This window comes from Arachis hypogaea, chromosome 5 (assembly GCF_003086295.3).
Source record: "Arachis hypogaea cultivar Tifrunner chromosome 5, arahy.Tifrunner.gnm2.J5K5, whole genome shotgun sequence".
Taxonomy (NCBI): domain Eukaryota; kingdom Viridiplantae; phylum Streptophyta; class Magnoliopsida; order Fabales; family Fabaceae; genus Arachis; species Arachis hypogaea.
Window position 1 is genome coordinate 5,628,615 of NC_092040.1, and position 16,270 is coordinate 5,644,884.

A 16,270-nucleotide genomic window follows, 5' to 3' on the forward strand; every position below is an offset into this window, starting at 1 on the left:
CTTTATTTTAATGTGTTACTCATTATTATTATTATTTTATATAGTCTAAGCTTCAAACCTCCTCAGTTTCCGTGTACGTCTTCTAGAAGAAAGCTTATTATATATATGCACATCATTAATGTTAGATAATAATGGTTCAGATTATTATCCACTTAGCGGAACGTTTCGTTGTCAAACCCCAATTAAACTTTTGCATGAACATTAATATTATGTCAATGACATGCATAATGTATTATTGTAATATAGATTATTTGTTGCTTAAGTTATAAATAAATCATACGCAACCCAAGCTTTTGAATCATATGACAGCAATATTATTATTATTATTTGACATGTATGTTATTAGATTTTTTTCCCTTAGGGATAGATATCGTCAACATTTTTTGGTTAAGCGTGTGATGATGAAGACATAACACAACTTTTTCCTTAGCTTTACTTTTAGTGTGTGGTTTAATTTTGCAGAGTAATGGCGACTTGGCTTTAATTTTCATCATTTCTTTTTCAAATATAATAATATATATTTTATTTTGTAGCTTTATTTTTAGTATGATGTACGGATACAACACAACACAACACAAAATACGTAGATATACAAATTTGAAATTCCTACAAAATACGTGTTAATATTGCAAGTGTGAAGAATGTATAAAGTTAGGCCTACGTCGAAGAAAACAAAGAAAAATGGGGAGTTTTTAAGATAAGAAGTCCATTAACTTAATATTTTAAGATTTTGAATTGGATGTGGTGTCTTTTTATTTTATATTCTTATAATAATATTTTGATACTTTTTATATTAAAATATAAATTAATTTTTAAATTATTTTTAATGTATTTTTTAATTATATAAAGTATTTAAAATATTTTTTATTTTAATAATTAATAATATATTATTTTTAAATTCATTTAAATAATACGTGATGATATTTAGGTGTGTTCAAATGTGTTTAAAAAAAATTTAATTTTTATTAAGATATGATTAAACATAAAAGACACACATATCAAATAAATATTATATTTAAAATATGTTTGACATAAATACAATAAATTTAAAAAATATCCGTACCTTATAACATTTTTGTTTCTTAATTTTTGTGACTACTATAAGAAACATGTCAACTGGATCATTATTCTGTACGTTTGTGGCTTGCCATTGCCAGCTAGCACCAAATACACGAACAAGTGGAACGCAATTTCTTCTATTTTATTTTCAAGACAAAAGATAATAATAAAATAAAATAAAAATGAAATTTGGCAAAATAAAAATATAGGAGACAACTAATTCAGTAGTTTATTATTAGTGCATAGTTGATTTGATTGTGAAGACTGAGTTGGGCTTATGCATGCAAATATCTTGATGAGTTTTTTTTATTAAGCATTTTTTGTGCACTAATCTTGATTAATTGTATAAAACAATTAATTAATTTTGTGTTGAACTGAAAGAAGTAATAGTTGAATGGTTATATATCTCCTCCACACAAGTGTTTGAATCTCTAAATTTTTTGTCAAAAAAGTTGATGAATGTGTACTCATTTTCATAATTATTGGGTTGAACTAAGTGCATGTCCTTTTCCTTTTCTATGCCTATGCTTATGAATATCATTTCATTCATTCATTCATTGCTTCCATCAACTATTTCTTCTTTATTTGGATGAATGCGTGTTCGTGTTCCTCATCTACTATTTGGAGAATCATCATTTGTTAGTCTTTTTACAAAGGTTAAAGGCTAAGAGAGGAGGTTGTGTTGGTTAAGGCTTTTTAAAACAATATATATTAATTAATTTGGGTTGGTCGAGTGGTCAATTCACTCGTTTATTTAAGTAAGTGTGGGGAGTTTTAATTCTATTTTGTTCATACAACAATCCATTGATTAACAACAGACTATTCTTAAATAAAGCTCATATCTGCAAAAATCCATAATAGATTAGTCATTAATCAGCCAAACTAAAAATATTGTGGACAACTATATATATATATATATATATATATATATATATATGTTTATTATTGTATATTACTACAGTCAATGTAATATTTATTATAAGAGTTTTAGGCATATAATTAATTCTATATTACCATATTAGTAATAAAATTATTTATATTTATAAATTTGATTGAATGATTTTTTGTATTTTCAATATATCAAAATTAAATTTTTATTAATGATGATAAATTTTGTATTCTGTATACTTATTAAGTTGTATAAAACTCTTCCAAACGTTGATTTTTCTTTTTTATATCTAGAATTAGAATTTAAAACGTTAAAGAGAAGAAGTATATGTCACTCTAACTAATCACGTGTTGGTTATACACTAGTAGTACTAATTAATTATTCAAAAATAATAATTTTAATAATGACTATTTAATAGTCTTAACAGATATAATTATTTATATATTTTTTATTAATTTAAATTTCAGATAAATAATTTTGTGATATGATATTTCTGTGATATAGTATGTAAATTTTAAAGAAAAAAGTATTTAAAATTTGATTTTCGTAAAATTTTTAAAAAGTAACTGGTATGTAAAAGTGAGTTAAAAATATAATTATTTATGTGTTTTTTAAGTAAATATTGTATGATAAGTTTAAAAAATTGTGAGATATATACATGGTTATATGTTTATCTATTTATATTTTTAATATGTTTTTTAAGTGAGAGTATTTTTTTGGATTTAATTAAATTTTTATATAAATTTTTTAATTACTTTATGCTAATTTTTTATTTTAAAATTTAACAAAAATCAAACTCTAATTAAATTTTGTAATCATAAAAATTTTAATATTATATTATAATATTATTTAATTTAAAAAAAATAAACTGAAAAGATATATAAATAATTGTAGGAGCTATATATATGTCGGTTGGGTTTTAATAATATAAATGTAGATAAGACCACCCTTTGCAAGAACTATGCAACAACCACGTAGATTATTGATGATAATCACATGTGTTTAATTGATATATAAAAAGCAATTTAGCTTTTTTCTTTGCAATAGTGGATGGTTTAGTTGATTGATAGTGATTATTGAGTTGATAAGTACGATGTTCAGAAGTGGCTTAAGTCGGAGGAGTCCACACTGTTTTAATTTCATTAAACCATGCATTTTAAGACAGTTGACTTTTTCTACAAATTCCAATAATTACACTCGTTTTCTCTCTCACACATGCCAATATATGCGCGGTGAAAGATTTTATTTATTTTTTTAATAAATATAAAATAAATACATTAAAAATTTAAATATTCTATATTTTTAATGAAAAATTTCTTTTAATAATTTTAATATATTTTTAGGACATATTATAATTAAATTTTTATATAATAATTCCAATATACATTATTATTTTTTAAAGATGTATAAAAATTATCTCATAAAAAATATTATGTAAATATAAAAATTAGTCAATATAAAAATATATTTATTTATTTATGATGTTTTACATATTTTAATTTAAGATATATTTTATATAAGTAACTAATTTAGTAACTGTATTGATGGTAAATATATAACACAATATGATAAATAATAATTTGAAATTTTAAGAAAGCATGGGGTGCATCCAGACGTACTTCTGAAAGAACATACCAAGGGACCAATACCTCTTGTCATCTCTATCCCGATTTCCCACTAAACTCATCTCAATTGGGGATTCAAGGGACCTTATGACAAGAGTGTCATGGATGCCGATATGTTCTTTCTTTCCAATACTGGAACTTCTCATGGATCGGATCAGTTTCATTTCTGATAGGCAGGATCCTCAAGAACGAGGCAAGCCTAGAGCATACGTGAAACTAGTAAGCAAAGATAAGCATATTTGGGACTCAAGATTTCAGAGAGAGAGAGATTTAGAGAGTATTCATGGTGAATATCTTACAATGGTTATATTGAAAGATCAAGTTCTGATTTTTACAATGGGAGAGCCCTCTATATATAGAGGCTCTTAGGTAGTGGAGGATAAGAAAGAATCTTATCCATCATTACAACAAGACAAACAACTTTAAGCAAACTACTCAAATACAGACACATGGACTGCACTACTAAGAGATAAGAAGGAATCTTATCTTTGGTCACATCATGACAACTTTATCTCACATCACTCCTTTTTATGATTATAAAAGGACAAACTTACTTTATGTCACACCATATTCTACATGATTATAAAAGACAAAATACCATAATTATTTTTGGACATCATAGTTGTTGCTGGGTCCCATTCTTCACGGACTGTATTTCGTAATGGGCTCATGTTCATCAATGTTATCCACAAGGTTATGTGGTCCTTCTGTGTATTGATTCTCAGTGTCATCATCTTCAATTCCAGCATCCACATATGTAGGGCTTGGCAGTAGTGGATAGACCCTTGATCCTGGTTCTTCATCGTCAATGTTTTCATAGCCATACGTGGTTTGATCTACAAGAGGAGAATTCCATGGGTGTTCATTCTGGTGGAGTGGCGGGGTAGGATAAATCACAGATGAAGCAAGAAAATTGGATTGGAATTCTCTTAATTCTTCTTGTATGGTCCTGGAAGAGGAAGCTTCCTCTTCTGATGGAAGTGAGAGTCCTTCAATGGGTCCTGTGAGAACATCAACATTAGGATTGTTGTGGAAGGTGAGATGTTTGGCCAGATTGTTGAGACAGTGTTTCTCATCTGTTGGCCATATCTTTGAATAACCAACAATGTTAAAGTTATTTCTGGTGTAGAGGATCTCATTACGATAGGCAAATAGCCTTCTTAAGACAAAGGCATAATAAAACCTGTGTTTCAACCTATCAGGGATGTTCCAAACATCATGATCTGTTAGTGCACTGAAGAGTTTTCCTCTCCAAAAAGGAATAGGTGCAAACATCTTAAGAAGTTTCTCAAGATTTGTTCCTGAGAAGCTCTTGTCACAGAGAAACCTGTACATAGCAATTCCAGGAACTATGATGGCGCAATCATACTGGACAGTGAGCGCCCACATGAACCACAGCATTTCTTCAGGAATTTCACCTTTGATGATGGGTATGATATGATAAGGTGTTTTCGGGTGAAAGTGTTGAGGTTTTGCTGTGATTTGGGTAACAAGGAGGAGCCTGTGTAACCAGTAAAACAGGCATTCTTCAGCTAGGGTCTTGACCTCAGCAGCAGTCCTAGGTCGAAGGGAAAAAGGAAAAGGTCCAGGTTCTCTTCTATAGAACTTGTGGTCTTGAGGGCAGTCTGGAAGAGGGAAGGTTGGTGGTGAAGCTCTATCCATGGCTAGGATGTGAAGAACTTTGGGTGGAGGTTCTTTGGTTGGTCTGGAAAGGTAGTCAGCTATGGTGTTGTGGTGTCCTTTGATGTGTCTTACTGTGAATTTATAGCGTGAAAACCAATCTTTCCATCTTAGAAGTTGTGAGTTTGGTAGTATCTTCCCTTTGGTATCCAGCATGGATGGAAAAGACGTATTGTCCATTTCCACAATGAAGTGATATGCACTCAAGTGAAAGCTGAACTTCTCGATTCCTCTTTTGACTGCAAGAATCTCCTTGTATGTAGCATGGTAGTGTTTTTCTGACTCCTTAAACTGTCCGCTAGCATGCGCACAGTAGTGTCTTGTTTCATCAATCTCTTCAAGGAGAACAGCTCCCCAGTAGTTGTCACTAGCATCAGTTTGCAGGATGCGTTGTCCATTGCTAGGAATCTTTAATGGTGGGGGTTTCTGTGCTACTTCTTTCAGGTGCTTGACAGCTGTCGTCTGTTCAGGACCCCAAGGTGGGGGTTGCTTTTTTAGTAGCTTTGACAATTGGCTTGTGTGTCTTGTCACATCCGGAATAAAGTCACGGATGTAATTGATGATGCCTAAGAACTGTTGGACTTGTTTTGTTGTCAGGTGGTCATCAGGGAAGTTTAACAGTTCCTTTGAGATGTGCTCTCCAGGCTGGAAAAACCCATTATTGAAAGTCATTCCCAAAAAATCAACTTGGGCTTGACCAATAAGGCTTTTCTTTTGAGATAGCATTATTCCATATTTTTCCACAATTTCAGTAAACTGAATCAGAAGGGCCTGATGAGTTGGGCCGTCCTTTGAGAACAGTAGGATGTCATCTATGTAGATGAGAGCTGAGTGGAGTATGGGCTCAAAGATTCTGATCATAGTTTTTTGGAATAATGATGGGGCTACCTTTAGTCCAAATGGCATGACAGTCCATTGGTACTGTGCATCAGGTATGCAAAAGCCCGTCTTGTATCTGTCTTTGGGGTGAATACCCAATTGCCAAAATCCTACTTTAAGGTCAAACTTACTGAAAAGTTTAGCTTCACTAAGGCGAGGAGTTATGGCGTCAATCCTTGGTAGTGGAAACTTGTCATCTTGCAAGAAGAGGTTTAAGGGTTTGTAATCAATCACCAATCTCTTCTTTCCTCTAATCTGTTCAGACCTCTTTTCCACATAGAATGCTTGGCATGCCCAGTTGGAAGTTGTTGGTTCAATTAAACCTTGCTTCAGTAACGAAGCGCATTCTTCCTTTGCTAACTTCAAATCTTCAGGATTCATTCCTGAATGGGTTGCCTTGGTAGGGTTGATGTCTTCATTCTTCTTGAAAGGCAATTGAATGAAGAACTCTTGATTCTTCCATAAAGGAAGAGGGTGATCAAACTTGTCATGACTGTCACAACAAGCTTTTAGTAACCTGTTTTGGATAGCCTCATAGTCTGGAGGAGCCTTGCTAATTTCATAAATACCTCTGTTTTCGAGAAATGGCAAGAACTTCCTTTTGAATTTCAGACCTTCAGGCCATATTGACATCTCCTGCGTTTGGTAATATGCATCAAAACCAAACAGTACATCTTTCTCAGGGAGGTAGCTTCCCAGAACCTTCAGCCAAATCACCATTTCAGGAAATATTTGTAGCCCAACATTTCCTCTAGAAATATGGTCAATGGTAAATCTTCCTTGGCTGGCTGTTGTGTAGATCTTGTCATGAGGAGCCCAAATTTCATCAGGTAACAGATCGGGCCTGACTACAGTTGCACAAGATCCTGTATCAAGCAGTGCTACGACCTTTTTTGGCACATCATACTTGGATGCCAAAAGTTTGAGTTTGAAGTGGGGTCGTTGGATTCCATCAATTCTTTTGGAACCTAAGCTTCCTAGACATCCTCCTTCTGTCATCCTTTGTTGAGGCGGAGCAGGTGCCATATAGTGGATTGGTCTGTAGTCATCATCAGAAGAACTATCTTCAGGATCATGAAGCATGTACTTCGTGTACTCATCTGCTTCTGACTGTTCTTCAAGGATCGATTCAAGATCTTCATCATCTCGGGTTAAGACAGCATCTTGTAAAGATTGAAGCATCTTGATTTCTCTTTTGCTTGTCTGCTTCTTATTGGGACATTTCTTGGCAAAGTGCCCAGTTTGTCCACAAAGAAAGCATTTGTTAGTTCGCTTGTCCTTGAAAGTCTTTTTTCTGAAGAACCGTTTCTTTCCTTTGAACTTTCTTCTTCTGCCGAAATAGCTTTGATCGAAATCTGATCGTCTGGTTCTTCTGTAGTGGTGCTTCTTTTTTGTGTGGCAATCACATGAGTCTTTATCCTTGTATTTGATCTGCAGATAAGACTTTTTACATGCTCCCTTTAGTTTAAGGGAATTCTTGGCTAGCTGTTTGAACAAGTCTTGCTGGTTGCAGAGCTTGTCAAGAGCTGCTAGAGCCAATTGATAGATTTCTCCAAAGGTTATCGTTGGAATATCCTTCTGGTAAATGGCCATTGTTCTTCGTATCTCTGGTAGGAGCTCTTTTGGGAGTGAAGCAAGATACACTTCCTTAAGTGTTGAATTGCTCTGTCCTCCAAGAGGGTAGTATTTGGCCTGCATTCTTTTGAAATGTTTTTCCAGATCTTTCTTATTAAGTGAACAGCATTTCATCTCATAGTATTCTTGGGAATTTCTCTGCTGGATAATCCCAATGTCTCCTAGGAATTCTCTATGCAATCTTCCTAGAAACTGAGCAGCACTTCCACCAGTGAGTTGCATACGCTCATACTCACTTAGCGTGTTTATCCATTCTCTAAGATTGCCAGTCATCCTGGTGACAAACTCAGAGAGTACTTGCTGGATATCTGCATTAGGGATGGACATCTTGGTATCAATCCATGCTCCAAAATCATTCAACCTTTCTCTGTATTTGTGAGGAGGAAGGTTATCGAAAGTGAAATAATGGTTGCCTGCTTTCGTCTGAGTGGGCTTAGTCTGTGGGAGATCATCATCTTCTTCTTCTACGACTATTCCCTCTCCTTCTTCTTCTGAGGTTGGGTTAGCCTGATCAACCATTGCTATTGCAGAAAGATCTGCAATTTGATCTTCTTCAGATGATTCTTCAACCGAAAAGTTTGACGAGTCAGACGTTACTTCTTCAAACGAGTCACTTGAAGTGACGTCTGCATTAATCATTCCGATTGTCCTCTTTTCTGGTACCTCTTCTTCTTTTCCTTTGGAAATTGCCTCAGTTTTTTCTCCAGAGATTTCTCCTCTGAGAAATTCTCTTTCTGACCATGGTGGATTATGCATCCTTTTTTGTGAAGGTCCTGTAGGTTGAACCGGGTGTGGCTTAGGCTTTGTGTGAAGTCGTCGGGCAAGATGGTAATGGGTTTTAAAGATGTTGTCATAGTCAGGCTCATTTATGGTTGGCTGCTGTGGAGGAATGTAAGTGGGTGTGTACATGGGATACTGTGGTGGATATAAGGCTAATGGATCTGTGGCCAAAGCTTGTGGCTTGGGTTGTCTGGCTTGATCTTGTTCAATCTGTCTGATCTGGGCCTTGATACGGGTAAGCTCTTGGTCCTTTTTTTGAAATTCTGGGCCAAAGTAATGGGTTTGGATGTAAGCTTTTAGGTCTTGGTCGAGTTTTTGGGCTTGTGTGGTCAATCTATTTTTTAGCTCCTCAACTTGTGTTTGGACTGAGTACACTTGTGAGGACAGGTTGTCTGTCTTTTCAACGAGTGTTTCCAAAGTGTGGTCGATTCTCAACAGGACTTTGTTTTGGCTAACAGCATTTTCCGTTTGCCAATTCAGGACCTCATCTTGAGGTGAAGTTGACTGGACTCCTTGTGGAGTTACTCCTCTTGGGGCTATGTATGGCCGTCGAGTAATCCTTTGACTGTCAGTGGAAACCTGTAGAGGAGGAAACTCTTGTTCATAAGGCTTGAGAGTTGCTATGCATGGTACAGCAATAGGATCTGAGAACTGGGGCCTAAGGATCTTCTTTTTCTTCTTCCTTAGATAAAACTTTGGTGGTTCTTCCGGCTCATCTGGTGGATAGAACTTTGGAGGAGCAGTACAGCTCTGCTTCCTGTTCTTCTTGGACTTCTTCTTTTTGTAGTAGTCCTCATCTTCTGATTCTCCCCAAGCGTCACAGTCGCAATCTGAGTCACACATATTGTGATCAACATCCCATATGAAATGGCCATTGACGTGTGAGACATAGACTGGCTTTCCTTCCTCATAGTAGTGAATTGGGGGATCATCTTGATTGCTGGTATGTTGAACAGTGAGAGGAGAGATCATATAGATCCTCCTGGAGGATGACTGCCTAGAAAAGGATGGTCGTCGTTCTGTTCCTGGCCTTTGAAAAACCGTTCTGACTGTTCCGTCAGTCTCTCGCGTGACCACTGGTGGTGATGTTGTTTGGACATCAGGAGTGCTTTGTGGAAAAGCTCTCTCATAGTTAGTAATCCATTCTAGTGGCACTATGGCCGCTAGCTCATCTGGAGGAATCATCCTTGGAATATTAACTATGGCCGGACCATGGTTCTTGTCTGTGAACATCAAAAGAGCATCATGGGTGGTGTTTGGAAGATTCAGATCCAAGGCATGATCTTGGATTCTGTACAACACCTGGTGATGGAGTGTTGCCTCTTCAGCACTGGCGTCTTGTGTAACACCAATCAACTGAATTTGTATCCGGATCCTTTGGGAAAGGGTCGGATCTGTAAGCCTGATAGTGAAATCTGGCGAGATTGTAAGAATTACACTTCCATTAGTGAGAGTGGATACAAGTGCTCCAATAAGTGCATGTTGGTATTCCTTGAAGGTAGTATCTAAAAGTGCAATCTTTGCGGTAACAGGTAGTCCTTTTCTGCCATGTAAGGTCAGAATCATCCTTATAGCTCCAAGGTGCAGGTGAGTATATCCTTGTGACAAGTATTCACGAATGAGTTCTTGAGGGATCTCAATCGTAACATACTGTTCTGCAGAGGTGGCTTGAAGACCACACTGTTGTAAACGGGAAGTTTGAATCACTTCCTTAACAGGAGGTGATGATTCTCTTCTTATGAGGTGGCGAATACTAAACTGCTTTTTTCGGTGGTAGAAAGAGTATGGATTTATGAGAGGTTGTTGAGTAGCAGTGATTTTTGAGTCTTCTGGTACATGGGTGATTTCAACAAGGTTTTCTATCTTGTTGGATAGGGTTTTATGGACAGATGGTGGTAAACGATCAAGAGAAAGCTCTATATTATGAAAGATAGGTTGGCTAGATTCAGGGTTTGACATGAATATTTCAAAGTCTCTCTTACTCTCTATTATCTCCAATATACCTTCTCTTTGCTTTAGTTCATTAGGCTCTGATACCATGGGGTGCATCCAGACGTACTTCTGAAAGAACATACCAAGGGACCAATACCTCTTGTCATCTCTATCCCGATTTCCCACTAAACTCATCTCAATTGGGGATTCAAGGGACCTTATGACAAGAGTGTCATGGATGCCGATATGTTCTTTCTTTCCAATACTGGAACTTCTCATGGATCGGATCAGTTTCATTTCTGATAGGCAGGATCCTCAAGAACGAGGCAAGCCTAGAGCATACGTGAAACTAGTAAGCAAAGATAAGCATGTTGGGGACTCAAGATTTCAGAGAGAGAGAGAGATTTAGAGAGTATTCATTAGGCTCTGATACCATGGGGTGCATCCAGACGTACTTCTGAAAGAACATACCAAGGGACCAATACCTCTTGTCATCTCTATCCCGATTTCCCACTAAACTCATCTCAATTGGGGATTCAAGGGACCTTATGACAAGAGTGTCATGGATGCCGATATGTTCTTTCTTTCCAATACTGGAACTTCTCATGGATCGGATCAGTTTCATTTCTGATAAGCAGGATCCTCAAGAACGAGGCAAGCCTAGAGCATACGTGAAACTAGTAAGCAAAGATAAGCATATTGGGGACTCAAGATTTCAGAGAGAGAGAGATTTAGAGAGTATTCATGGTGAATATCTTACAATGGTTATATTGAAAGATCAAGTTCTGATTTTTACAATGGGAGAGCCCTCTATATATAGAGGCTCTTAGGTAGTGGAGGATAAGAAAGAATCTTATCCATCATTACAACAAGACAAACAACTTTAAGCAAACTACTCAAATACAGACACATGGACTGCACTACTAAGAGATAAGAAGGAATCTTATCTTTGGTCACATCATGACAACTTTATCTCACATCACTCCTTTTTATGATTATAAAAGGACAAACTTACTTTATGTCACACCATATTCTACATGATTATAAAAGACAAAATACCATAATTATTTTTGGACATCATAGTTGTTGCTGGGTCCCATTCTTCACGGACTGTATTTCGTAATGGGCTCATGTTCATCAATGTTATCCACAAGGTTATGTGGTCCTTCTGTGTATTGATTCTCAGTGTCATCATCTTCAATTCCAGCATCCACATATGTAGGGCTTGGCAGTAGTGGATAGACCCTTGATCCTGGTTCTTCATCGTCAATGTTTTCATAGCCATACGTGGTTTGATCTACAAGAGGAGAATTCCATGGGTGTTCATTCTGGTGGAGTGGCGGGGTAGGATAAATCACAGATGAAGCAAGAAAATTGGATTGGAATTCTCTTAATTCTTCTTGTATGGTCCTGGAAGAGGAAGCTTCCTCTTCTGATGGAAGTGAGAGTCCTTCAATGGCTCCTGTGAGAACATCAACATTAGGATTGTTGTGGAAGGTGAGATGTTTGGCCAGATTGTTGAGACAGTGTTTCTCATCTGTTGGCCATATCTTTGAATAACCAACAATGTTAAAGTTATTTCTGGTGTAGAGGATCTCATTACGATAGGCAAATAGCCTTCTTAAGACAAAGGCATAATAAAACCTGTGTTTCAGCCTATCAGGGATGTTCCAAACATCATGATCTGTTAGTGCACTGAAGAGTTTTCCTCTCCAAAAAGGAATAGGTGCAAACATCTTAAGAAGTTTCTCAAGATTTGTTCCTGAGAAGCTCTTGTCACAGAGAAACCTGTACATAGCAATTCCAGGAACTATGATGGCGCAATCATACTGGACAGTGAGCGCCCACATGAACCACAGCATTTCTTCAGGAATTTCACCTTTGATGATGGGTATGATATGATAAGGTGTTTTCGGGTGAAAGTGTTGAGGTTTTGCTGTGATTTGGGTAACAAGGAGGAGCCTGTGTAACCAGTAAAACAGGCATTCTTCAGCTAGGGTCTTGACCTCAGCAGCAGTCCTAGGTCGAAGGGAAAAAGGAAAAGGTCCAGGTTCTCTTCTATAGAACTTGTGGTCTTGAGGGCAGTCTGGAAGAGGGAAGGTTGGTGGTGAAGCTCTATCCATGGCTAGGATGTGAAGAACTTTGGGTGGAGGTTCTTTGGTTGGTCTGGAAAGGTAGTCAGCTATGGTGTTGTGGTGTCCTTTGATGTGTCTTACTGTGAATTTATAGCGTGAAAACCAATCTTTCCATCTTAGAAGTTGTGAGTTTGGTAGTATCTTCCCTTTGGTATCCAGCATGGATGGAAAAGACGTATTGTCCATTTCCACAATGAAGTGATATGCACTCAAGTGAAAGCTGAACTTCTCGATTCCTCTTTTGACTGCAAGAATCTCCTTGTATGTAGCATGGTAGTGTTTTTCTGACTCCTTGAACTGTCCGCTAGCATGCGCACAGTAGTGTCTTGTTTCATCAATCTCTTCAAGGAGAACAGCTCCCCAGTAGTTGTCACTAGCATCAGTTTGCAGGATGCGTTGTCCATTGCTAGGAATCTTTAATGGTGGGGGTTTCTGTGCTACTTCTTTCAGGTGCTTGACAGCTGTCGTCTGTTCAGGACCCCAAGGTGGGGGTTGCTTTTTTAGTAGCTTTGACAATTGGCTTGTGTGTCTTGTCACATCCGGAATAAAGTCACGGATGTAATTGATGATGCCTAAGAACTGTTGGACTTGTTTTGTTGTCAGGTGGTCATCAGGGAAGTTTAACAGTTCCTTTGAGATGTGCTCTCCAGGCTGGAAAAACCCATTATTGAAAGTCATTCCCAAAAAATCAACTTGGGCTTGACCAATAAGGCTTTTCTTTTGAGATAGCATTATTCCATATTTTTCCACAATTTCAGTAAACTGAATCAGAAGGGCCTGATGAGTTGGGCCGTCCTTTGAGAACAGTAGGATGTCATCTATGTAGATGAGAGCTGAGTGGAGTATGGGCTCAAAGATTCTGATCATAGTTTTTTGGAATAATGATGGGGCTACCTTTAGTCCAAATGGCATGACAGTCCATTGGTACTGTGCATCAGGTATGCAAAAGCCCGTCTTGTATCTGTCTTTGGGGTGAATACCCAATTGCCAAAATCCTGCTTTAAGGTCAAACTTACTGAAAAGTTTAGCTTCACTAAGGCGAGGAGTTATGGCGTCAATCCTTGGTAGTGGAAACTTGTCATCTTGCAAGAAGAGGTTTAAGGGTTTGTAATCAATCACCAATCTCTTCTTTCCTCTAATCTGTTCAGACCTCTTTTCCACATAGAATGCTTGGCATGCCCAGTTGGAAGTTGTTGGTTCAATTAAACCTTGCTTCAGTAACGAAGCGCATTCTTCCTTTGCTAACTTCAAATCTTCAGGATTCATTCCTGAATGGGTTGCCTTGGTAGGGTTGATGTCTTCATTCTTCTTGAAAGGCAATTGAATGAAGAACTCTTGATTCTTCCATAAAGGAAGAGGGTGATCAAACTTGTCATGACTGTCACAACAAGCTTTTAGTAACCTGTTTTGGATAGCCTCATAGTCTGGAGGAGCCTTGCTAATTTCATAAATACCTCTGTTTTCGAGAAATGGCAAGAACTTCCTTTTGAATTTCAGACCTTCAGGCCATATTGACATCTCCTGCGTTTGGTAATATGCATCAAAACCAAACAGTACATCTTTCTCAGGGAGGTAGCTTCCCAGAACCTTCAGCCAAATCACCATTTCAGGAAATATTTGTAGCCCAACATTTCCTCTAGAAATATGGTCAATGGTAAATCTTCCTTGGCTGGCTGTTGTGTAGATCTTGTCATGAGGAGCCCAAATTTCATCAGGTAACAGATCGGGCCTGACTACAGTTGCACAAGATCCTGTATCAAGCAGTGCTACGACCTTTTTTGGCACATCATACTTGGATGCCAAAAGTTTGAGTTTGAAGTGGGGTCGTTGGATTCCATCAATTCTTTTAGAACCTAAGCTTCCTAGACATCCTCCTTCTGTCATCCTTTGTTGAGGCGGAGCAGGTGCCATATAGTGGATTGGTCTGTAGTCATCATCAGAAGAACTATCTTCAGGATCATGAAGCATGTACTTCGTGTACTCATCTGCTTCTGACTGTTCTTCAAGGATCGATTCAAGATCTTCATCATCTCGGGTTAAGACAGCATCTTGTAAAGATTGAAGCATCTTGATTTCTCTTTTGCTTGTCTGCTTCTTATTGGGACATTTCTTGGCAAAGTGCCCAGTTTGTCCACAAAGAAAGCATTTGTTAGTTCGCTTGTCCTTGAAAGTCTTTTTTCTGAAGAACCGTTTCTTTCCTTTGAACTTTCTTCTTCTGCCAAAATAGCTTTGATCGAAATCTGATCGTCTGGTTCTTCTGTAGTGGTGCTTCTTTTTTGTGTGGCAATCACATGAGTCTTTATCCTTGCATTTGATCTGCAGATAAGACTTTTTACATGCTCCCTTTAGTTTAAGGGAATTCTTGGCTAGCTGTTTGAACAAGTCTTGCTGGTTGCAGAGCTTGTCAAGAGCTGCTAGAGCCAATTGATAGATTTCTCCAAAGGTTATCGTTGGAATATCCTTCTGGTAAATGGCCATTGTTCTTCGTATCTCTGGTAGGAGCTCTTTTGGGAGTGAAGCAAGATACACTTCCTTAAGTGTTGAATTGCTCTGTCCTCCAAGAGGGTAGTATTTGGCCTGCATTCTTTTGAAATGTTTTTCCAGATCTTTCTTATTAAGTGAACAGCATTTCATCTCATAGTATTCTTGGGAATTTCTCTGCTGGATAATCCCAATGTCTCCTAGGAATTCTCTATGCAATCTTCCTAGAAACTGAGCAGCACTTCCACCAGTGAGTTGCATACGCTCATACTCACTTAGCGTGTTTATCCATTCTCTAAGATTGCCAGTCATCCTGGTGACAAACTCAGAGAGTACTTGCTGGATATCTGCATTAGGGATGGACATCTTGGTATCAATCCATGCTCCAAAATCATTCAACCTTTCTCTGTATTTGTGAGGAGGAAGGTTATCGAAAGTGAAATAATGGTTGCCTGCTTTCGTCTGAGTGGGCTTAGTCTGTGGGAGATCATCATCTTCTTCTTCTACGACTATTCCCTCTCCTTCTTCTTCTGAGGTTGGGTTAGCCTGATCAACCATTGCTATTGCAGAAAGATCTGCAATTTGATCTTCTTCAGATGATTCTTCAACCGAAAAGTTTGACGAGTCAGACGTTACTTCTTCAAACGAGTCACTTGAAGTGACGTCTGCATTAATCATTCCGATTGTCCTCTTTTCTGGTACCTCTTCTTCTTTTCCTTTGGAAATTGCCTCAGTTTTTTCTCCAGAGATTTCTCCTCTGAGAAATTCTCTTTCTGACCATGGTGGATTATGCATCCTTTTTTGTGAAGGTCCTGTAGGTTGAACCGGGTGTGGCTTAGGCTTTGTGTGAAGTCGTCGGGCAAGATGGTAATGGGTTTTAAAGATGTTGTCATAGTCAGGCTCATTTATGGTTGGCTGCTGTGGAGGAATGTAAGTGGGTGTGTACATGGGATACTGTGGTGGATATAAGGCTAATGGATCTGTGGCCAAAGCTTGTGGCTTGGGTTGTCTGGCTTGATCTTGTTCAATCTGTCTGATCTGGGCCTTGATACGGGTAAGCTCTTGGTCCTTTTTTTGAAATTCTGGGCCAAAGTAATGGGTTTGGATGTAAGCTTTTAGGTCTTGGTCGAGTTTTTGGGCTTGTGTGGTCAATCTATTTTTTAGCTCCTCAACTT